Source organism: Moschus berezovskii, chromosome 21 (assembly GCF_049115385.1).
Source record: "Moschus berezovskii isolate FMDL1 chromosome 21, NW_MosBer_1.0, whole genome shotgun sequence".
NCBI lineage: Eukaryota > Metazoa > Chordata > Mammalia > Artiodactyla > Moschidae > Moschus > Moschus berezovskii.
Window position 1 is genome coordinate 59,681,457 of NC_142480.1, and position 24,813 is coordinate 59,706,269.

The 24,813-nt window shown below is 42.8% G+C and overlaps 1 long non-coding RNA gene across 1 annotated transcript in view; it reads right to left on the minus strand.

The window, feature by feature from the left end:
* The window catches only part of LOC148774579 (uncharacterized), a 61,544-nt gene that overhangs the window by 34,580 nt on the left and 2,151 nt on the right, over nt 1-24,813 (minus strand). The window lies entirely within an intron of this gene.

Here is a 24,813-nt window from a genome sequence, read left to right on the forward strand (position 1 = left end):
GAACTTTGAATGAATTATGCATTCAGCTTCTTAATATGGTCACCTCTCAGCAGTGCACATTAACAGTTCAGGGATCCTAAACTCAGCTCAAATCACCTCTGGAAGAAGCCACTAATCAGACCTAAGTAAAAGTCTAATTTGTTTCCTTACCCTTTAGTTTTTTATTTTCCTTTTGAATAGATTATTCTTATCTGTTCCGTAACAACTATCAAAGGATGAGGATAGCTTTAAATGTGCTCTGTTACATATATGAGCATTTATCATTCATGGGGTAATATTTATTTTCTTGAAATGCAGTATTTTTCTTAATAGACCTGGGTTTGCATGAGCAGTAACTTCTTAGACTGTCTTGGGGAAGAAGAGAGGAAAAAGAAATAGGAGGCGGAGGTTTTTCTCGAGTACCTGTGTGCTGTGTGCTAAGCCATTTCGGTCGTGTCCGACTCTGTGTGACCCCATGGACTGTAACCCACCAGGCTCCCCTCTGTCCATGGGATTCTCCCGGCAAGAATACTGGAGTGGGTTGCCATGCCCTCCCCCAGGGGATCTTCCCGACCCAGGGATTGAAACTACATCTCTTACATCTCCTGCATTGGCAGGCGGGTTCCTTATGACTAGCACCACCTAGGAAGCCCAGGCAGTATGACTGCATATCACACAGTGTGACACATGGATTCATCCATTTGATGGAGCTTTCATACTGTTTGGCACATCTTTTCTGGTACTTTCTGTACAGGTGAGAAAACTGGGGCTTAGAAATGCTAAGGGATACGTCCGAGACACACAATTAGTATGACGTGAAGCATGGATCGGCACCCAGGCCCTGCTTGCCAAACTTTCTGTGATTATGAATAGACTTCATTGTCTGCAGTAGCAAGGGCTCAGAATACAGATTAAACCCTGGAGTTTACTGTAGGCTGGCCTTGTGGTCAGTGGCACTCATCACTTACCAGGTATGATTTGGGGTTGTCTGAAAAGCCAAGACAGACCTCTCAAAGAATTACATTAGCTAACATGGCAAAAACATTATGAAAGAGCCAAAAAGAAACGCTATACTATATACCACAAGGCCCATGACACCTGTGTGTGACTCAGAGCGGCGGCCTTCAGGAGCTGGCCATCTTTGTGACCTTGTGGTATGTGTTTTAAACATTCTCTATTTAAAGAGGGTCATTTGTTCCAAGATGTTCCTTGAAATTTTGATAAATGTTCCGAGAATCATCTATGGGGAATTTTTCCCTCACATAATCAGGTTGGATGCAAAGCACAGTTTTATGCCCTGTAGCAGGACATTTAAAAAAAATTTTTTTTCATGCCCTCTCTGTTTCCTCTGCTTCCAAGTTCCAGGCTGGAATCGGCAGGCTGGGAGATGAGGGTGGTGTGGTGGGTGTCAGGCTCCAGTTATTCATGCTCTAGGGATAAGATTTCCTATGAAAACTGGCAGCTTTTTTGTTCTTCCTCAGCCTTTTAAACACACAGCCTGGTCTCTCTGTTTGGCTGCGCCCGCTGCGGCGGTGACTGTACTGAGCTAAATTTATGCCGCTGACAAGTCCCATTGAAGTACGTGGTAGCACAGAGTCCGTGGGAGTTGAGTGTATCTAAGCGCCGGCAGCCCTTGGCCCGCTGAGTGGAATAGCATCTCTGCCTTGGGAGATTATGGGTATGATATGGGCGATGCGTAATGGATAGGGCAGTCTGTGTACAAATTCCCAGTGACTCGCTACACCCCTTTAGGATGGTGGCTGTCAAAAGTGTTAGCACTTTACACACACAACAACCCCGGATCCGATTACCGGTGGCCCCCGCTCTGGCAGCCCGGCTCCTCCTCCAGGTTATTGCTGCAGGGGTACCTATTGAACACGTACAAAGGAGAAAACACTGGTGAATTTTCTTCTCTGAGCTCCACTGTATTAATGGAGAAGGAGGAAAATACCGAACGGGTTTGAATTAGCCTGGACAGAAGTTCAAAAAGAACTCCCTGTAAAAGGTATCTCTGAGCGATTTAAATTTGCAACCCGAGGAGAACTTGGTTTAACACCCGGAAACTGAAGAGGGGAGGAGGGCGGGAGGAGGGACGGGCATTACGTTGCTATGCACTTAAATCAAGACCTTACCCTGATGTTAGCACTTCATTGTGGGTGTTAATGGAAAGGTACGCAGATGCGGAAACTTCCACGCTGTGGATGTGGATGCCTTTTCAAATGTTTAAATTGTTTAGCATGTCTTTTGGAATGAGTTTGCCTATGGCGACTTCACTTTCACTTTTCACTTTCACACATTGGAGAAGGAAATGGCAACCCACTCCAGTGTTCTTGCCTGGAGAATCCCAGGGACGGGGGAGCCTGGTGGGCTTCCGTCTATGGGGTTACACAGAGTCGGACACGACTGAAGTGACTTAGCAGCAGCAGCAGCAGCCGGGAATCTACAAAAGTTTAAACACAAAGATCTGAGTGAGGAAAGCTAGGATTCTTGGGTTAAGAGACCTTGCATGCTAAAAATAGTGTTTCCTCTCCCATGCGTGCAGGCAAAACTTAACAGTACCCTTGCCCTTTTTCTGAGTTGAGAGGAAACTTCAGTGTCTGATTTTTCTGGTCTTCTGAGCTAAACGGAGACATAACAGATTAGTATCAGTAAAGACACTGGTGACAATGCTGACTATTCCTAGAAAAATTAGGGACAAAATAACCAGTCCCATGATGGCCTGAGGTTGAATGGTGTACAGTTTCATGAGATGGTTGGATGGCATCACAGACTCAATGGACATAAGTTTGAGCAAGCTCTGGGAGTTGGTGATGAGCAGGGAAGCCTGGTGTGCTGCAGTCCATAGGGTTGCAAAGAGTTGGACATGACTGAACTGAAAGGAACTGAAAATCTGTTAGCATTGGAAACCACAGCATTGCTTATATTATCTGTCTGCATCTAGTGTCCAGAACACTATGGAAACTCACTTGTCCATATATCCAAAGTATATTCCAGGCACAGTGCTAGTCTCTGGAGATACAGATATCAATGAGAAACTGTGCCTGTCCTTAGGAACCTTGTCTTGATTTATTTTTGTTGTATAATAAACAGTGCATGCTATGTACCTGAAACTAGTCTAAATGCTTTACATATATTAACTCATTCAATCATCAAAATAGCCATATATTATTATCCCCCATTTTACAGATGAGGAAACTGAGGCACAGGCAAATCACCATGCCCAAGGCCACGCTCCTGGTATATCAGCAGATCCAGGATTTAAATCCTGGCAAATGTAGTTTGCAGAGGTCCTACTTACAGAGAAGGCAATGGCAAGCCACTCCAGTACTCTTGCCTAAAAAATCCCATGGATGGAGGAGTCTGGTAGGCTGCAGTCTGTGGGGTCACTAAGGGTCGGACACGACTGAGCAATTTCACTTTCACTTTTCACTTTCACACATTGGAGAAGGAAATGGCAACCCACTCCAATGTTCTTGCCTGGAGAATCCCAGGGACGGGGGAGCCTGGTGGGCTTCCGTCTATGGGGTCGCACAGAGTCGGACACAACTGAAGTGCCTTAGCAGTAGCAGAGGTCCTACTGTTAACCACTGCTTATGAGCTAGTTGAAGAAATAAACTAACTATTTTCAACATAATTGCTAGTGACATCAAAGAACATAGAAACCCCGGAAACACTGGCTTCTCTAATACGCAGATCAATGATTGGACAAAACTGTAAGAGACATGCTAATGCAATTTGTAAAGGAACAAAAGATGAGAGGGACAGACTCTAAAAGCCACCAAAAAGCCAAAACAAAATGCAATTTAATGGGGATAAACATGAGACATTCTTAAATGCAATAAATCCCTCCTTACACGCTCCTTGATGATTGAGATCTGACTCCACAGTATGGGATTCCTCCCTGACCAGGGTTCTGATTAACGTCACATGGCATGCATGGTACACAGCTCTGGACATGAGACTTCTGAATACTTTGTTTCTGGATGCTTCTTAAGAGACTCTGAGAAACTAAGGCCAACACAGGAAGACAAAACTTCTGAGTCCATATCCTATGGGAAACTGGGGGATTTAGCCAAGGGAATGGGGGAAGAATGAAAGTTACCTTGAAGGGTTTGAAAGTCTGCCATATGGTGTAGAGATGAGGTTCAGCTGTACTGCTTCTGAGGACAGACTCCAACTCTGTAGAAAGATGCTCCAGCGACATGCTTTTTGTTTCCTTTTGTGTGTGTTCAGTCATGTCCAACTCTCTGCAACCCCATGGACTCTTTGTGACCTCATGGACTGTAGCCCACCAGGCTCCTCTGTCCACAGAATTTTCCTTGCAAGAATACTGGAGTGGGTTGCCATTTCCTGCTCCAGGGGATCTTCCCAACCCAGGGATTGAACCCATATCTCTTGCATCTCCTGCGTTGGGAGACAGATTCTTTCCACTGCACCAACTGGGAAGCCCTTTGGTTCCCATAGAAGGAACAAAACTTTCTAAAAACGAAGCCCCCAGTAGTGGCAGCCTCAGAAAAAGGACCCCTCCCACTCCCATCTGTCTAGGTGGTTGGCCAGGACTAACTGGCAGGCTGCACCCAGGTCTTCACATATTTACGTGACCTGACTTGAGTTTACAAGTCCTAAAGATCCGTGTCTGCCTGCCCATCTGCCCATTTCCAGATGTCTGGCTTTAGTGGGAAGTTGGACCAGTGTTCTCCAAGCTTCCTTCCAAGGGAACCGTTCTGTGACTTCTTGATTCCATTATGGAGCCTTCATTTAAGGCTTCCATGGCATTTTAAAAACCGGTTATCCCTGTTTCATAGATAAAGAAAAATCAGAGGGCTGAGTAACCAACAGAATTAGATGCCGATAACATCTCCCCCTCACACCTAGATTCCTGCTCACATTTGAAGAACTACTCCTATACAACCAACCTTAGCATTGTTACAGAGTAACTTGGTCCTAACCTTATTCTAGAAAATTGGCCTAGTCCCCAGTGGCCACTATATCATTTGGCTGAGCGCTTACTATCATTTCTAAGTTAATTTGTGAGTTAATTGTAGATGTCAGGAAGCTCTGACACTGCAGAAAACGGTAAATTATTGAGATAGACCAGCCAGGGTCAGAAGAATCCAAAATGAATACAGTTGACTGTTGATCAGTTTTTATAAAATCTACACATATATATGCTGACATCCAAGGGGACTGGAATGTCCTCAAATGAGTTGCCTCAGAAGAGAGTCCTCCATGAAGTGGACACTGGATTCTTGAGTACAAATGTTTTACAAAACAAAACAAAAAAGTTTTCCAGTGCTAAGATTTCCATAATACTTCACAGTCAAAACCCCAATCACATTTCGCCTAAATGACTATCCAACCTGTAGAACTTTAAAAAGAGAGCCCACTCACTCCCTGCCTGTGATGTGTCCAGCCTGATGGTCTAAATGTGACATTGAAAGTGGTTAAATTATAAACCTCTGCACACGGGCATTTCAGCTATTGGTAAAATAATGACTCGTCTTTTCCACAGGTCTATGCTTCAGGAATAGATGCCTCTCATTTCTTCTTCTTGTCTGACCTCTGTGGTTCCTTTTCCCCCTGGCAAGGTCAAGCCCTTAACATCAGGATTACGTTAAAAGAAAGACGAGAATTTTCCCCAAACTTCTGGAATCATCAGGATTACATGCAGTGGGGGCTGGCCTCCTTAGTGAAGGGAGAAAAGGAAATCTCAGTCTCAAATGATTCCAACTCCTTTCAGCCTCTACGTTTTGGCCAACTGAAGCCTCTTTTTTGCCCACATGAGCTGTGTCTTTGCGTTCTCACGGTAATAATGCTACCAACTCCCGCTTGTTAATGGTTAATCCACAGCATACTGGAAAACAGTGTTAAAATGGAATGCAATGGCAGTGAAGCAAAAGATGTCAGAGAGCCTTTAGTTTTAACTTCTTTTGCAGAAATAATTTTTGAGGAGTAGCAAACTGAAAAACCACATCCTGACACAGCATCCTCAGTCAATTAGACCCTTCCCTGAGTGAGAAAATGCATGCTCTCCTCGCAGAGGATCTATGTTAAACGTCATACCTGGAAGACTACATTCATTGACATTTTAAGGCAAGTAACAACAGGGCTTTTCTAGCTGATTCTCTCTACCCTCAGACACACAGGTCAAAAGAGACAGCAACTTTAGGCTGAAATTTCTATAATTTACAATCTCCAGCTTATGGGCCAGAGCCAAACAGCTCTTGGCTACGAAGTGTAAACAGAGCATTGTTGCTTCTTAATCTGAGTAATTGGTCCCAAATGTTGTTGCCACTTTTCAGATCAGATGCTTTACATACTTTTTAAAGAACCTGGAACTTTTCTCCTTTGGCAGGGAAAAGTTTGGAGCGTAACTCAGTCTTTTCATCAGCACTAAGACTCCTATAAACAGCCAGGTGATTTCATTTGGGGGCCTGTAAACACAGGAGGCTGGGGGTCTCCATGTAGTGTTCCAGTCCATGTTCGAATGTTTGTCCATCTATTGTTTGCTTCCCCCATCCAAGCCAACTTCGGAGGGTTTACTTAATATACATGGCTTCTGCAAGGGCTGAGCAGACAGGCCAGCTCTTAGAGGATGCCTGCCAGAAACTGGGCTGTGTCCCATTCCAGCAGAGCATGTTCTTATCAGCATGTGCCCTGGGAGTGATGCACCGCAGTGAATTTGGCCTAAAACCAATTGTTCTGTGACATCATCTTCTGGGAGAAGTCCTAGGGATGCTGTGTGAGAGAAGACAGTGTGTGATGTCCTGGGAGGAGACGAAGCTTGGGATACTGTGGGAGGACCACAGGCTGCAGGACCCTGGGCAGGTAACATAACCTCCCGGGGCCTCAGTTTTCATGTCTGCAAAATGGGGCTAATAATGTAACCCTGACAAACTCACCATGAGGAGTAAATGAAAATGTGAATATAAACGTTATGGGGGCAGGCTACATATGACGGGGCTTCCCTAGTGGCTCAGACGGTAAAGAATCTGCCTAAAATGAGGGAGACCTGGGTTCGATCCCTGGGTTGGGAAGGTCTCCTGGAGACGGGAACGGCTACCCACTTCAGCATTCTGACCTGGAGAATTCCATGGACAAAGGAGCCTGGTGGGCTACAGCCCATGGGATCACAAAGAGTCAGACACAACTGAGAGACTTTCACTCCCTACATATGATTATGATGTCAAGCACTTTTTAAAATCCATATATATGGTTTTAAAAATCCTTTATGTTATAATAATATATATAATAGTAATAGTATGTATATATATTACTATCATATAGTAATATATAACAGTATATATATATATATATTTAAGCCTATCTTTCTGCTTCAGGCTTCCCCAGTAGCTTAGAGGTAAAATTCTGCCTGCCAAGCAGGAGACACAGGTTTGATCCCTAGGTCGGAAAAATCCCCTAGAGGAGGAAATGGCAACCCATGCCAGTATTCTTGCCTGGATAATTCCACGGACAGAGGAGCCTGGGGGGCTACAGTCCATGGGGTTGTAAAGAATTGCACACAACTTAGTGACTAAACAGCAACATCTTTCTGCTTCAACCTACACAAGGCAGGGAATACATTTTTGTTTTCCTGTGAAATTTCTGGCTTGGGCTTTAGTATTCCAAAAAAATATACAGCTTTCATTACTGGTCTTTCAAGAACATGACAAAATCTAACTAACTGAGTTCCCTTAATTTGTTTTTCTCTTAGACCTTCCTCTTCACCTATTTCCAATCTCCCTGGTGACATCTGTAGGCCTTGGTTTTTCTTCTGAATATCTCTAGAGTGCCACTGAGTTCTAGATTAACCCTTGCTTTTCCAAGTTTTCCTTTTTTGGTTCTTTTGATCTTCTCTCCCTAGTCATCCTCTCACCCTGTCATTTTGTCGTTTTTTTCCTTTGAATTCCAGCCCATTTATCTCCATCTCTGTGGCATTAAAGTATTCTACATATGTAGCATTCCAAGTAGAAGCTCAGCAAAGACTTCAGGGAGATTTGCGCCTTCCACTCCCTTCCTACATCTGGGATAAGGAGAGTAGACAAGAACGCACTTTCTCTACCTTGGTTCTGCCATTACATTTCCTCCTGTTCTCAGCAGTTAAAAATGGGAAAACACTTTGCCATGTATCATTGTAACAGTTTGTTTTGCAAACAACATTGCAATTACAATTTTTCTAGGAAGTCAGGAGAGCACTGTGCTTAGGTACAGAGATTCCAGAACCCAACATGCTGGGGCTCAAATCCCTTTCAGGAGCAGTGTAACCTTGGGCAAGTTACGTAATTTCCCCGTGCCTAGTCTTTCTTATCTGTAAAATGGAGATAATAGTGTTTGTCTGGTACTGTTATGGTCAGCTAAGTTGAGTTAATACATGCAAAGTACTTAAAATGGTGCCTGGTTATAGTAAGCACTCAAGAAATGTAAGCTACTGATATTTCATTTAGATTCTCCTTTTTAAAAAAATCATATGTGTATTTAACTGTTGATTCCCCCTCTGGTCTCTCATATGGGTCATATCTCCACATGTACCATTGAAAATGAGCTTCATATACTGTTCTCCCCTACCTCAGAACCTTACAGGAAATATGAAATAAAATAGGACAAAACAGTAATTCCAAAAACATCTAGTTCTCTTTCCCAGCCCATCATCTATTCATCATTAGCTAAAGTGGGATGAAAGTTTTATTATGAACACAAAATGCAACTATAATTTACCCCAAAGTGAGTGAATCTGGGTTAGCTTTAGGAAAACCTGGTTTGAATTTTAGGTGAACCTCCTTTCTACTCTCAAATGCCAAAAGAGGATTTATAGTTTCAGGTGGATACCAAATGAAATTTGGTAGGTTCATCTGAGTTTTACTTTGGGTTTGTCATTTGAATGAACTCAAATTTCATGCAGCCTTAATCCTTATATTTATGGTTTTCCTGCCATTTTCACCTCAGTTGATAAAAAACATTTTTAAAATAAAAATTGAGACATGCTGTTCAATATTTAAGTAAATTGCAATATTTTAGAGCATATGAATTTCCTTGTCTCAATAATAAATAACTGTGAGAAAAATATAGTTTTGGTAATATACGCTTTAATGAGGCATGCTATTTTTGCAAATATTCTCCTTTATTTCATACTGTGTTCATTAGCCATGAAATTCCAAGTTGACCAGATAATAATTAACAAAATTATCTATTTCTGTCAACATTTAAAGATCTGTACTTGCATCAGTTTTTAATCCCTGGCTCACCTAAACCATGACTTTAAAATCAAATTTGTATAATATAAGCTTTCTCCATTTTTACATATCTTCTCCCCAGAAGTCAGAAGCCCAGACTTTAGCTAATTTCCTCAAATTATATGCTAGATGTGTGGGGGGATTTAAGGATAGATCTTTTATGTCAAAATGATACGTTCACAGTTTGTGATTGATGATCCTAGGCATATAAATGATATATGCCCATTAAATAAAGGGGCCTTGGGATGAGAAGATTAAGCAAGAGTGAGCTTAGAGAAATTTCCAAATCCTACATTTTCAGAGATATGGACAAGATGCTTCCAGTTTCTGTTTTAAGACAAAATGGCCTGAAATAACTTACATATTGAGACTACTATATCAATGAGCTCTATAAAGATTGCCTGAAAGTGCATTTCTCACCCCAATAGTTAAGTAGAAGCTTTGCAATTGTATTACTTGGAATACCTACTTTTCAATGGAACTAAACAAAGTCACTTTGGGATTTAAAAAAGAAAATTCCCTAAAGAACTGTGCATTAGATAAAATTTCCCTAAGTGCTGCTGATAGCTTTTCATAAATTAATCACATTTTATATTATGTAAAAAAAAAAACAAACCTGTAAATACATACACAAAAAGTCATGGGTTTTTTTCTTCCTCTAATCTGTAGTTCCCAAATGACTGGTCATAAAAATAAAGTTTACAACATCTTTGAGAATCCCAAAGAACCCCAGTAAAGATTATTTTGGCTAGAAAAGAAAGCAATTTTGATATTCAAAAATTTAGCCTTCCTTAGTCAATCCCCAAGAGGGAAAAAAATCAGCTAATCTTAGAAAGATGATAAATTTAAGTGAATCTGTAATCCAAATTAGTCCTCAATCGTGTTTTGAAATATGATCAAACAGTAAAGACCGGGAAACGACAAAGAAAGTTTCAAAAATAACTCCGAATAGAAACATCGAGCATCTCTTTAAGAGGCTTTTGGTTCTAAATTAGAGGATGAATACCATCTAACTGGAAAATAGCAGCAAGTTTGTGCTGGCATGCCCACTTCATGGTAACAAGAAGAAAAAGAAAAAAAAAATCCACTTAACATATTTTATTACCGGATCATTTAAAACAGCATGAAACATTAGATTTTTGTCGCTCAAGTATTCCAGGTATCACCCTAGACAGCAAGTCAGCTAAATATGGACCCATCTATACACAGGCTGTAACACTCATACAACAAACAACTGGGCATGCACGCACACTGGCACACGCATGCGCACACACAAATATATACACCCGAAACCTGCTCGGGTTTCGCTCTGAGTCCTTGATAACTCTGGCATATTGTAAACCCTGGAAAGAATTTTAATCTACATGGATTGAAAATAGGAGCCTTTTTAAATATACTGCATACAATTTGTGATGGTCATCTCTAAAATGCTGCTCCATTATCCTTTTCCATTTGGAATGAATGAGGCTAATTAATTTCAGGCCATACTTGATGAGGTCAGCACCATACGAGGGGTGCGTGCTAGACATTGCTAATCTCTTTCAGCTGAGAGTGATGAATTAAAGATGAAGCATGCCTTTGCAGGCCTAATTTAGAATGTATATCAAAAAAACCTACAGCCAATAATACTATACCCTACAACAAAGGAAAACTTGTTCATTCGGGCTCCCTGAGTTGTGTTGATTTTAAAGACATTTTCAGTTCTCTTTGGAATTCCATCTGTGGATGGGTAAACCATATCAAGAAAATCAAGCCATCTCTCACACATAGCGCCCTGTGGACAAAAAGTAGGATTAAAGGAGACAAAAAAAGAAAACAAAAACAAAATACAACAATCAGGGTTTGATCTCTTGTATATTAAAATTCCACTGACGCATTAGACTCTTTTTTCCAGAGCTATCAGACTGACAAAATTCCCAAATTAGCAATACCTATATTCAAGCAATGACCACCCAGCTCTGCTGGGACATTTCAAAGCAACATGCTAAATGAGGTGGCCTGTTGTTTCTAAAGCAGATATCTTAATGAGGCTTATTAGGTTTTTCCATGTCTCTATTTTGAAAGCCGATAGAGATTGACCAGGTAGATAATGTGATACCTTTTATTAAGCCAAGAAAGAGATTGTAATACACATGCCTCCGGGCCAAAATGTTCTTATGAAAGTGAATGCAAAGCCAACTTCCGAGTTGTAAAAAGGGAGATACTTGCTGATCTAAACTCTAAAGAGAAGGAATTAGTCATAATTTCTAAAGGTAACTACTCCAAGTCCCTAAGGGTGGCAAGAAAGGTGGCTCAGCCCAGAGACTAAAGAATACACCTTGCAAAAAAGTATTTCAACATACTGTACCTAGCAGGAGAAATCCAGACATTATTCTAATGGGTCGGCATTTCCAACTGGTGGCCACAAGAACTCTTGACTGTATCCCAGTAGCCGTCATTAGAAAAAAGCTGCTTCGAATTAGGTCCAATCTACATGCTGAATCAATCTTTCATCCCTTTGATTGCTTCTGAAAATATTTATATTTCTTAATAATGCACATTTTGTCTTGCAACTTCTGATTAAACCCAGACGGGTTTTCCCAAAGAAGCCAATGTATGTGGAAGGGTGATTTGGGACAGGAAAAGGAAGATAAAAAACACAGGTTTTTCCCATTGGGGAACCATTAGAGAATATAAATCTAGCAATTTTGGTTATGTAAGCATCAGAGGAGGGTTGTAATAAATACGGATTGGAATATTACAGTGACCTAATGGAGATTATAGAATATTTTTATTGTGCGATTCTTCACTACAGCTTCAATTCTTTGGCTGGTTAGCTTAATAGATTTTATGGAAAATTACTGTGAAGATCTAGGAAGATTTCATGTTACAACCAATACTAACCCACACAAATTATCATATCAAAATAGAACAGAGAAATAGTTGTAATAAGGACATGACCAGATCATCTAAACTATGTTTTGCTTTGTTTTGTTTTGTTTATGAATAGGAACGTAGTGTTTGGAAGATACAGGAGGAGGGTGGATTTCTGGTTTAGGAACCAAGAGAAAAGGAGTCAAATTTCAACCCTGTCACCAATCAGCTAAGAGAACATAAAGAAGCCACCCAGCTTCTCCAGATTTAAGGTTTTTCTTCTTGCTTTTATCTGAGCAATAAGGGAGGTAGTATTCCTTTTAAGTTTTAAATTCTACGGTTTTATAAAGAACTGTCCTTGTCTTAGGGCTTCCCAGATGGTGCGGTGGTGATGAATCCACCTGTCAATGCAGGAGATGTGGGTTTGATAGCTGGGCGGGGAAGATACCTTGGAGAAGGTAATGGTAACCCATTCCAGTATTCTTGCCTGGAGAATCCCAAGGACAGAGGAATCTGGCAGGCTACAGTCCATGGTGCTGCAAAACAGTCCGACACAACTGAGCAACTAAACAACAAAACCCTTGTCTTAAATATTCAGTACTCTCTGGCAGCAGAGAGGAGGAAAACAGAGGCTTTGTCCAATGCTGAGTGTCCCCAGTGCTGGTGTCTAGAGACAGTAGTCACACCTTCTCAAAGTACCTCGCATGTCACTGGTCCCAACGCTCCTCCTTGGGCATGGCTGTCGCTTTTCTGTTCCGCACTTTCCCTTTTAGAGACCAAGAAAGAAGGAAGCACCCAAAAGCAAAGCACCCCATTTTAGAGATGAAGAAAGTCAAGGTCAAATGAAAGTGAAAGTGTTAGTCGCTCAGTCACGTCCGACTCTTTGAGACCCCACAGACTGTAGCCCATCAGCCTCCTCTGTCCATAGGATTCTCCAGGCAAGAGTACTGGGGTGGGTAGCTAGTCCCTTCTCCAGGGGATCTTCCCAACCCAGGGATCAAACCAAAGCAGTGGAGGTCAAATATTTGGTAACTGGCAAAGCTGGAATTTAAACCCAGGTCTATTTCCAAACCAAGATCTATTCTTGTAAAACACACTGCCTCAGAGTCTGAGGGATTTTTATGTTACCAAAAAAGTAAAAGTTCTTGTGACTCCTCAGTGCAACTGAAGACTCGTTGTAATTGGAAACAAGAACATGGGATAGGGCAGTGGCTTTGAATGTAGACTTCCTGGATTTGAATAATGTGTCCCAGCTTACCAACAACGTGAGTTTCAGGCAAGTTCCTGACCTCCATAAGCTTCGGTTTGCTTTTGTTGTGGTTTTCTCATGGATAATGGAAAATAACCACAGTTATTATACAACCCTCCCTCAAAGTTGTATAAGAAATTAAATAAAATAGTCCATGTGTAGGACTTCCCTGTGGCACAGTGGACAGGAATCCACCTGCCAATGCAGGGGACATGGGTTCCATCCCAGGTCCGTGAAGATCCCACAAGCCACAGGGCAACTGAGCTCATGCGCCACAATTACTGAGCCCCTGCGCCACTGGTACTGGAGCCCATGTATGTGCCTGGAACCTGTGCTTGAAAACAACAGAAGCCTCCACAGTGAGAAAGCCCATGAAAGGCCACTAGTGAGCAGCCCCCGCTCGCTGCAAATAGAGAAAGCCCACGGAAAAAACAGTGAAGACCTAGCACAGCTAAAAATAATAAATTAATTAAAAAAATAATAATCCATGTCTATACTCACCATAGTTCTGGTATATATATATATATAGTAAATGTTGACTCCTGTTAGCATCACCATCATTTTCTTCATTTACATAGTGAAAAACCCTGAAAGGAACCTAGGAAGCCAAGGTATGAATTCTGACTCTGTTCCTATTAGCTCCATAGCCTCAGATAAGTCTTTGAGCCTCAGTTTACTCATCAGCAAAATGGGAATATAAAATCTCAGTCTTGTAGGATTTTGGTAAAAAATCCAACGAATTATGCATGTGAGGATAACTTTTGTAAATAGTTAGAGCCCTATAAAAATGCAAGGGTTGATGGTTTTATTAAAACATTATTATTCCTAGGTCACAAGGCCTCTCGATGCCTAGAGCCGGTTAACAGGTGATGAAGGAATTAATGCCACTGATTTGTTTCTTGATAAATCACCTTAGAAATGAGATACATGCAACACCATGAAATCATAAAAGAAAAAAATGCATTTCCTCAATTATCACTGTTATCCACTTAGTCCTGTTCCACTGTTCTCTACCTAAACTTGTAATTCTCTCATAATTTTATCTTACCAGGGAATTAGGAGATGTTGAAGTGGCAGAGACAGGGTTTAGAACACCGAAAACAGCACTTTCTTCTTTGCCTTTCAAGTAAGGGAAAGAAAGAAATATCTCAAAGTAAAGAAAGCATACTTTATGAAATATTCATTGAGCGCTTCCAAGAAGGCTTCATAACTGTGTTAAAATACTGGCAAACTTTGCCAATGACCAGCTGACCATTACACGTGAACTTAAAAGTATATACATGATTAAGATACAGCTTTGTTTAAGCTAAAGAAGCATCATGGGATGCGTAATTGTTTTGTGAGTAGGATTAGTAAAGAGTCAGGGCCTAAAGGTGTATGTCTATTTTAAACAGAAATTTTCTGATTGCAGATAACTTCTCAATTTGATTTACTGTTGAACGATAGTGATGGGGTTGATAAGTGAGCATTCATTGGTAATTCATCTTATGCTGGTAGAAATTTACAGCAAAGCAGTGCTTTCCCAACAGTGACAAGCCCTATTAATCTTCTTCAGACACATTTCAATAGGTGTTCCCATCTGTGGCCAACATCTAAACACTCTGGTATCACTGGCGACTTGAAGACACCTTCATTTCAAGTCACACTAGTGAAAATGTGATACTAGATTGTACTCTATTTTTTAACCTAATTCTCTCTCTTCATTCAATTAGCCTTTCTTGCCTGGATTTTCTGCTCATGTGTAACATCATTTCCCAGGGAGAGCACTCAAAGATTTGGTTTCTTAGAGATGCACAATCTCAAGGTTAACAACCAACAACTTTTTTACAAATTAAAATTGCATATAGATTCCAATTCTGACCGTCACTGGCTTCTGATGGCGTATGTCCTTAGAAAGTCGAACCTGCTCAAATACAGCCACCGGTGCCTTGAGAGGCCGGAGGAAGAGAGGAAGGCTGGAAAAGCCATTGTGTTCCTATTCGGAATGCAAGGTAGTATCCTGAACTGTGATGCTTAACTTCAGTGCAGGGAAATGCTGGGAAAAGGAGATGTTATTATGAAAATTGAACAAAAAACTGAAAAAGAGGCCCAGGGTTCGAAATTAGCCACATGGACTCAACACAGTCAGGCTATCGGATCAAACCCCTCTCCTGTTCCTTTACATCTGCTGGAGGACCTCCGTTAAGAAAGAAATACAATAATCACTTTAGGGGTAGATTATTTTACTTAAATTGCCTCTATCTACAAGCAAAATGCTCTCTCTAGCTGAAAGGTTAGTATAGGTAAAAAATGTGGAGGGGGTGTTTGATTTTGGATTGCACCTAAGGGCTTTTTTTGTGCCATTTCATCCTTATAATGGGTTTGGTCTTGCAAGGAAGGTGCATTTGAACAGCATTTTTCTTGTGCACTTTAGAAATCATTCAAAAGAGAAAACTGGCTGACATTCTTAGTTTGGAAGGATTAGATCTACCTGCATATTGAATGGATTTGTTTTTAATTTATTGAACCTTTTTGTTTGTAAGTGATCTGAAATGTATATGTATTACTTGTGTGTGTGTGTATGTAGGTAGCTACATATATACAGTATGTGTGTGTACATATCTTCATATGTAATAAAGATAGTCATTCTCAAAAAGATCTCCTTCCCTCACACAAATTATTTTTCACAGTGATCATTTGAGTTGTTATAGATCTCAAAAATCTTATTGTAGGTGGCAAGTTTAAATGTGCCATATTAATAACTTGTTATCCAAGACAAATTAAGTCCTTATGTGTCAAAAGCACTCGGCACTGGATTATCTACAAGACAAGTATTTATTGAATAAATGTTGAGTCCAATTTCATTTTAATGTGACTGACTCTATGTTTCAGCCTCTCAGACAGAGATAAAAACACTCAGACCTATAACTGTGTTGCAACATTACACCTAACTTGTCTATTTCTATTATTGTCTCCTAACTTAGAATATGGAAAGAAGGCTTTTTTTTTTTTTTTTTTTTGGTGGTTGTTGTTCTGAAGAGCAAGGGGAGAGATAGAAAAACGGCTGGCATTCAGCCTAAAGAGAAATCATTGAAACAAATTAATCCTATGCCGTTTAAATTGACATGGTAATCCATCATCAGAGAAGGCAAACTCTGAAAGCAATCTAGAATCTGCCCTGCTCTTTCACTGGCCCTGGAGGCAGAAGACAGATAGTAAAGGAAGGGGGATGGCGGGGGTGGAATCATAAAAGTTAGGAATGCCTTAGAAAATAAAATTGGTTATATCAACTCTCACGGTCCTGCCTCTGAAAACCTTCTTTGGAAAGGAGAGGTTAACTTTCAACAGTTGCTTTCCAAACTTTCCCTCTAAGTGGTAGGTCATCTTCAGTGAGCTCAGAGAATCTGCCTCCTTTTTGAGGCTGCCAGGCTCCTGGCTGGAGTGTAACCACTGCCTGGCGAGTTTCAAAGTAGACCAGCCAGGAGCTCCGGCAGAACTCACAGTTAGCACAGAAACTTTCCCTAAAGTGGTAAGGGGCTTCTTATGTGTGGGTCAGGATTAGGGTTTGTTTTGGCTTTTGTTGGTGCTTTGGTTTTTTGGTGGAAAAGAATGAGAGGGAATCTTTTCTTTTTTCCCTATAATTATCTTGCCTTGCACCTGATGAGAAAGCATGTTATTATAATTTTTAAAGTAAAACTTTCATAATATCCCTAAAAATGAAACCAAGCCTCATGCCCTGTCACATTTATGTGTGTGTGTGTGTTTTACTTTGGAGGCTTATTTTTCAAATCTTCCTTCACTTCAAAAAGCCTGCGATATGTTGTTAAAACTTGATATAGTGTTAGAAGTTGCTCAGACTTCAAAAATTATATATAAAACTGAAGTATCCCATCTTGGGAGATAGTTAAGATGAAAAAAGTCTTATAAAGAGCTCCATTGTAAAAACAATGATCCTATATTTCCAACACATTGAATCCTAAGGTTTAGTTTTTTTCCTCTTTAACTTGTATATATTATGATTTTCTTATTGTTGTTGGATTTGGGCGGAGGAGTGGGCAGAGTAGTGCAGAGAGTCACCTCCTCATTATTGTCTGGACATACAAATTTGAACACAGAACTGAATATTACTTTCCAGTTTAATAATGTATGAAGCTATAAAGACAAGACCACTTGAAAGTATTTTAATCTCAAAATCTGCTAACAATAGACAGTGTGTGAAGACAAGAACCCAGATACCTTAGTGCCAAAGGCGAAAAGGCAGAAGGACAAGAATATAAACCATACCCAAAAGCTGCCCTATTTAAATTTATCTAGGATAGACTTTCTTCCAGCTTATGAAGAAAACTTTACATGTTCCTGAAACTTCACAGTAAACATCACACCTTTGCTCTATAATTAGAATTTTACTCACTGTTTTTCAAGGGCATGAATAATTCTTGCATATGGACTAATGCTTTTTTAAAGTATTTAAGCATAAAAGACAAATTAGAGGCATTTCCCAGATAAGCAGGAAGAGAAATATAGTCTTTTATATAAAATATTCATCCACAGCCATGCCAGTTGTAATTTTAAAAGTTGGTAGGAAAGAATAAGTTTAGGTGTTTAGAACCTGGGAAATTTATACAGTAGCTCTTCAATAACTGAATATTCAATTACACTTTCCGAGAAAGATCCGATGCCTTTAAATTTGTTTTCAATGTAAAAACAATGTAGAATTCATCGCAACTGTATATGATTTTAAAAGCTATTAATCAGAATCATACGGAAAAAGTCAATGAGTAAATAAGCATAATTCTTGGAGACTATAAAGAAAAATATTGTTTAAGATTTTTTAAACCTCACTTAAATTTCACTTCTTTCTATTTGGATGGCAATATGACAACAAAGTATATGAAAAGTAAAAATTTTCACCATAACTTTTGGAGTCAATAAATATATTATTAACATGCATTCTGCAGAGAAATAGGAGTGCCTAAAATTTTAACTTCTCCCTGACCTGTGATGTAAAGTAGTCCTGTCAAGAAATACCCAATGTGACATTTTTCACTGAAGTCAATATTCTCTTCCTTTTACATTTTCACTTTTGCTTTAAACTATTTTAAGTGATATCATCTCAGTCAATTTACCTCAGTCAAGCACATTGTAATCCCTTTGATAAGGCTGACTAATTTATTATAAATTGTGATAGATAGGAAAGGCACCTTTCTCTATTCTGTATTCAAAATAAAAATGATCAGTGTAAATTTTATTTAAACATCACACTTTGTAAAACCTCAAGCGATACTTCCTACAGTCAAAAAGAAATAAAACTGAATATTATGCTATACAGCCTCCTCTTAATTTTGCACAGTAGTCCTTTATTTTTAATATGTACCTTTACCATTTCAAGAAACCATCCTTTTAAGAGAAGTACAGTTGATAATTAATTAATTATGTTTTCTAAATTCATACATTATGCTTTTCTATTATAGCAGTATATCTTGGTCCATTTACTTACTTTTCTAATTATATGCTTTGTAGTAAAACTGGGGTTTTTCAACCTTCTAAACGCCAAGAGAATGGAAATTACCCCTTATATTATTTTCTCCTTCTGAAATTCAACTTGAGTTTGTGGCTAAAGGAAATTAAACAAGATAAATCCCCTCTGTTGTTTTATTTTGTATTTTCTCTAAGTACATTGATGCAGCTAATTAACAATATTAATTTATCTGGATATTTGCCTTACTAACACCTTCACATTTAAATGACTGGCACTTGATACCATTTGATTAATGCCTTTTTTGACATACCAAAAATGAACTGTCATTTTAAAGAATTCATTACCAGTCTCTTAAGAGAAAAAAAGATACAGAATCAGACAATCTTGCCTCACTCTGTCCACTTCTAAATAAGAATTGATGTCCACATGGCTTTAGATGTCTTTTAAACTTTTTCAACAGGAGTTGCCTTGTAATATAAAATTAAAAGCATATACAGACCACATCAGACTTGGTTAAATGGGCAACAAATCCCTTATGCTATCATCTCTAGCTAGAGCCTATTCTCTTTTAATTCTTCAATTCATTGAAAAGTAAAATAAACAGTAGGGTATTGTTGAATTTTTAAATAAATATATTAGACAAAAGATGCTCACCTTTTGTTTAAATGCCCTGCCAAAGCTACCAAACTGAAAACTGACATTTTTACTTTGAAGTATCTTTCTATGATTCTGCAAGGCACAATAGCTTCACCAATACTAAGTTGCTTCAGCTTGTATTTCAACAATAGTGATTCCAAGGAACTCATTCGAAACTCTTTTTTGTACTGTTTTCCTCCAGAACCCAAGCATATACACATGAGTGACAGCCTCTGTCTAGTGCTTGAGTATATAAACCTTTAATCCATCGTGGAACTTCTACCACCCCAAGAATACATACACACCCATGTGCATATACTTTCATGCACATAACTATTATATAACTACTCATTAAAAGGCCACCAGGTATGAAAACTACAGAAAGCATTTTCCAAATCTCATCTGGATTTTATGGCTATAATTTGAATACTGACAAGATTCTAAACTAGCTTTTACTTAAAGAAGGTAAAATATGTTTTAAGATTGGGGGGGCTTAACCCCTCCCCAAATAATTAATTGTAGCTTACATGTTAGAATGATTTTTAAAGTGAACTGGGTGGTCAGTTAAATATAAGAAAATATTTCACGACATTGTGTCTTCTTACTCCCCAAAGTCCATCTCAGGGGAGTGAGGTACCCTGATGGATGAGCCTGCTGTCTCTCTCAGTAGAAACCCGCTTTCGCAGGAAGGGTGGGGGTGGGAGAGTGCCAGTGAGAGCTTTAAAAACCCTTGCAGCTAGAATGAATTTACCTTTCTGTCCTTCCTCCCTCCCTCCCTTCTTCCCACCCTTCCCTTTTTCCTTCCTTCCACCCTTCCTTCCTCCTTGCTACAGCCCCTTTGGTACATTAGTGTAGTTAACCTTCGCTCTGGCCGAGACCAAGAAGGGTTAATAGAGACCCGGCTCCTGACAGCCTGCAGGTCAGCGATGCTCTCGAGCTTCCATCGCAGGAATTAAAGGATTACCGAGGAAAGAATTCGAGGCACCAATCGCTTCACACCTGAACACATCACTCCAATCCACTGGGATTCATATTAAAAAAAAAAAAAAAAACTCCCTTCTGAAAAACGGTTAATTGGATCTGCAGTTATATTTCCTGTTGCGCCGAGGAGCCAAGTAGGGCAGCCTGAACTGAATTCCTCAAGCTGCCAAGGAAATCGAGCAAATTTGGGGAGAGGGAAAGTAAATAAATAAATAAGCCAGCAAGCTATCAGCATCTTCAGGAAGAGCAGATTGTTAGGGAAAGGTTAAGAGGGAGAAAGGGACGAAGAAACGAAAGAGATTCTTCCCTTTCTCGCCTTTTGTCTCCCCCTTTCCCCCCAGAAATTTGTGCCTTCTTGATTATTTGCAGCTGTTTCGAAACTCAAGGTTTGTCCCCAGGAGAGAGCGATGCCTCTTCCGCTTCCAGAAGTGAAAAGCCTTTTTTTTTTTTAAACTTCAGGACTTTGCTGCTTGAGTTTGGGGAGAAGATTTTCCTCTTCTTCCTAGCAAACATCCCCCCCAACTTCAGCGAGCCCCGCAAGCCTTTGCGCCCTCTCACTTCAGGCCCCTGCATCTTGCCTTGGGGCCACAGACCCATTTCCCTCGCTGGACCGTCGCTTGAGACCCGCCGCCTCCCCAAAACTGCTTTCCCATCCCTGGAGAGGCTGGAGACCTCCTTAGGGGCGTCGCTGGTGTGTGTCACCCCGCCTCTGCCTGTCTGCTTGCCCTCAGACTCTCTCCCACCTGCCCAGGAGCCCCCGAACCCCGAATCCACTCGCCCTACGGTCCACAGCGGGTCCTGCCACCCGGCGGCTGCCCTTGACCCTGGATGGGTGGGAAGGAGAGGCAGCCTGCGGGGCTGGGCCGCTGCGTCCTCTCCGGGGACACTAAGGGAGACGGGACAGGAGGCGGGGTGCAGAGATTCATCCAGAAAGTTCGGGGATGCTACGTGGCGCGGTGGGGGGAAACGCAACCCGTTTGGGCCACACGGTTCCTCCAGGAGGCTGCCTGGAGCGCTCGACCTGTGGCCAACCTGCCAGCATCCCGACGCCGGGCCTGCGATCCCCTTCTGCGGCCACCTGACCGCTGGCCCGCGCGACGTGCAGCCCGAGAGCCCAAGACCTCGGCCCGGCGGCGGCCAGCTCTGCGCTCACCCCGCGCCGGCCCAGCCGAGCCGGGCCGCGCGGACGCCGGGCCGCGGGCTGCGCCCTCGCGTCTCCCGTCGAGGACCGAAGGACGCAGGCCCGCGCCCGCGAGCTCCCCGGCGGGGCTCGGGCCGCCCCCCTCGAGGTTTGCTCCCCCCTTCTCTGCCTCGCCAAATCCCTGAAAGCCCCGGCCCCCTCAGTCACCCCGGGGGCTTCTAATCACTCCGTATCGATTTCCCTAACTCTTTTCATCCCGTTGAAGACACATCTTAAAACACTCCAGCCCGGAGTGTGCTCTGGGCTTTATCCACACTAATAAAATGATTTACCCTTCTCTCTGAGCTCTCCTCACAGAGGAAAATCGTTGGAGCCCCGGCTATTTGTGTGTGATCAGTAAATATTTAGTGCGGTGACATCCTCAGCTAGGCTTCGGATCGATCCGGGGCCCACCGGGAGGTGCGCACGGGCCGGGCGGGGCCGCGCCGAGGGGGCTCCTCCCGCCCTCGCCGCCGGCCGCTGATTTACGGCCTCGGCAACCAGCAAAGGGGAGGGGGTGGGGGGCGAATGCGCGCCGGGAAGATTGGCTTTTCAACCTTTTTACTTTTGACATTCAGCCGCCTCCCCAGGCTCTAATTCTCGTCCTACTCCCCCCCCCCACCCGGACCCAGGGCGCCCCGTGCGCCCCGCGGACCACCTATCACAGCCCTGCGCCGCGACGCGGGGAAGCGCAGGCCGCGGCCCCGGAGGTCGTCCTCTGGGCGCGCTGCACTTTGTCCGCCCACACCACCGAGGGCGGAGGGGGTGTGGGGAGGCCCGGGGAGGCTGCGGGGACCCGGCCCTCGAACTAGTGTCCTGGCGCCCTCGTCTCCGACCCCCGGTCTTTTCCGCACTTCTGCGACTGGCGCTCGACGCCCCTTGGGCCCGCTGGCGTCGGGCGGGAACTTCACTTTGCTGGTCAAGAAACTCCCGTTTCCTCAGAAGCTTGGACAAGTTGGAAGGGGGCTTCCTACCCTGTTCCCGGCTGCCCGAGGGCTGCGGCCGCGGCTCTGTCCGCGACCCCCAGGCCCCGCGGGCCTCCCCGGAGCGCATGCTTCTTCCTTATTCCAGGGCCGCGCCCACGATCTAGACACCAGCCCTGGGCCCGACCTGGACTCACAGCACCACCCTCGCCCGCTCCTGCGGGACCGCCACCTCGAGCCGAGGGTGAGGTTGCGAGAGATGCTAACCCCCTGGGCTCCGCCGCTCTCCGGTCGGGGACCCGGGCCTGCAAAGCTCCAACACGGCCCACCTATGATCGGCTCTGACCCCCCTCTCACCTGAGGCCCGGGTTCCCCAAATCCCCCGGAGCCCAGGGAGAGAGGTGAGCGACCTTGCTGGCCCAGGCAGCCCCTCCCAAGTGCTAGCCCTCTCTCCTTTGTCCCACACGTGATTTTCTAAACCGCCTTATCTGCAGACTATATCTTTATACTAATGCATACTTAATTGGTCCGTCTTGACTGTCCATATAAAACAATTTAATTAGGGTGCTTTCTGGCTTTGGAGAGCAAAGAAAAAAAAAAATCTGCCCAGTGCTTATTGTATTTAGCACCAATACAGGCAGAAAATGTAGCACAAGTTTTTGGTTGAAAGAGCACCTCTGTGCCCATTGAAGGGCGTTGATCCGAAAAGACAGAAAGGACAAGTAAAATCGATTTGAAGCGACCCTCTCTGTCGCTTTCACACCATTCAGAAACTCCATTCCTTCCAAGACAAAGACCAGCGCCTTGGGAATTCTCAGGGGAAAAGAGGACTCCAGTCCCACGAGCCTAGGGCACTTTTGAGAAATCTTCAATATTGCACTGAAAACCCGCTCTCAGCTCTGTGTCCCCCGCGTGCGGGTTTCACGGGCACCCCCTCAGAAAAGGCGGGCGGCCCACTCCTCCCCGGCTCGGCCTTCTGGCCAGGCCAGACCAGCCTTTTAGGGTTAGTGCAGACGTCACCTTTGACCCCCGAGTTGGAAGTGGCTGCTACACTGCGGAGTGCAGAGCTACATCTCAGGCCGGAGTTTAATCAGCAAAATATGTCTCTACTCTCAAACCCAGTTCCGGTTCGGTTGCCTGAGTCATCTTACCCAATAAACACCTCCACCCTCAACTTTCCCCCCCTCCTTCTTCTTTCTTCTTTTGCAATGAACTGCCCTAGTCACCTCTAAAGTGGGGAACTTGGGTTGTCAGGGGTGCTTCGCTGGGTTGCGATGTGCTGTCCTCCATTAGGAGCTCAACGCCGGGTTATCCGACTGGCGCCCTGGCTGGGGAAGGCGGTCACCGATCAGACCTGGCAGGAAGGGAGGAGGCGAGCGGAGGCGAGGCGAAGCGAGGGCGAGGGGAGGGGAGGAAAGAGGCTGGGCTGTGATCACCTTCACCTGCCCTGAGCCCGGCCCCCCTGTTCAGCTATCCCTCGACCTTCTGCTGGGGTTAAAGGGGGCGGGGGCGAAAGGGAGGGGGGCACCCCCAGTTACACAAGTGGCCTCCTTCTGGAAGAGAATGAGTTCACCACCTCCCCAGAGGAGCCTCACCATCCATCCCCTCGGTGTAACTGATGAGACAAACCGCAAGGAAAAACTTCTGTAGCCCATATTTATGGTATTAATGAATAGTTAAAAAAAGATTTACACTTCTTATGATCAATATTCTGAGTTATTTCCCTCAAAGTATATAATTACAGTGTCTTCAGAGTTTTCATCATTGTTTGAGGTGGCAAAACCATTTGTAATTTTCATTAGCCAGTAAACATGTAATTAACATTCAGCACTGTGTTTAACTTAATTCCTGTTTAAGACAAGGACAAGAAGCAGCCGAAGAGCGTTAGTTCCATTTGTTAATTCTGACATACATCTTACCATAACAGTTTCCTAAAATAAAAGATCCGTGTTTCCCCCATTATTCTTCTCTCAAAACAAAACAAAAATCCATTAGTTAAAACTGCATTAAACTCTGAGAGGCAGCATAGTTTATTCTCATTTTTCGCTAGTTACTGTATTCCTGCTTCCTTTATTCATTTTGGGAGGTGGATGGTGGGAGGGGGTGAGTTAAGCATTCATTATCTGAAGACTTGGAGTAGGGAACCCCTCCCCCCAAAGAAATAGGTTCCGGCTTCAGGAAAGTTCTAGAAGCAGAACTGGGAAAGGGGGAGGGCATGAATCTGCAGGGGAGAGGGAAAAATCACTTGGGGGGGGTAGTTAAAAGTAGGAAATGAGGATTTCAACGGATTCCTAGGAAAAATGTTGCCCTCCTGTTTCAAGTTC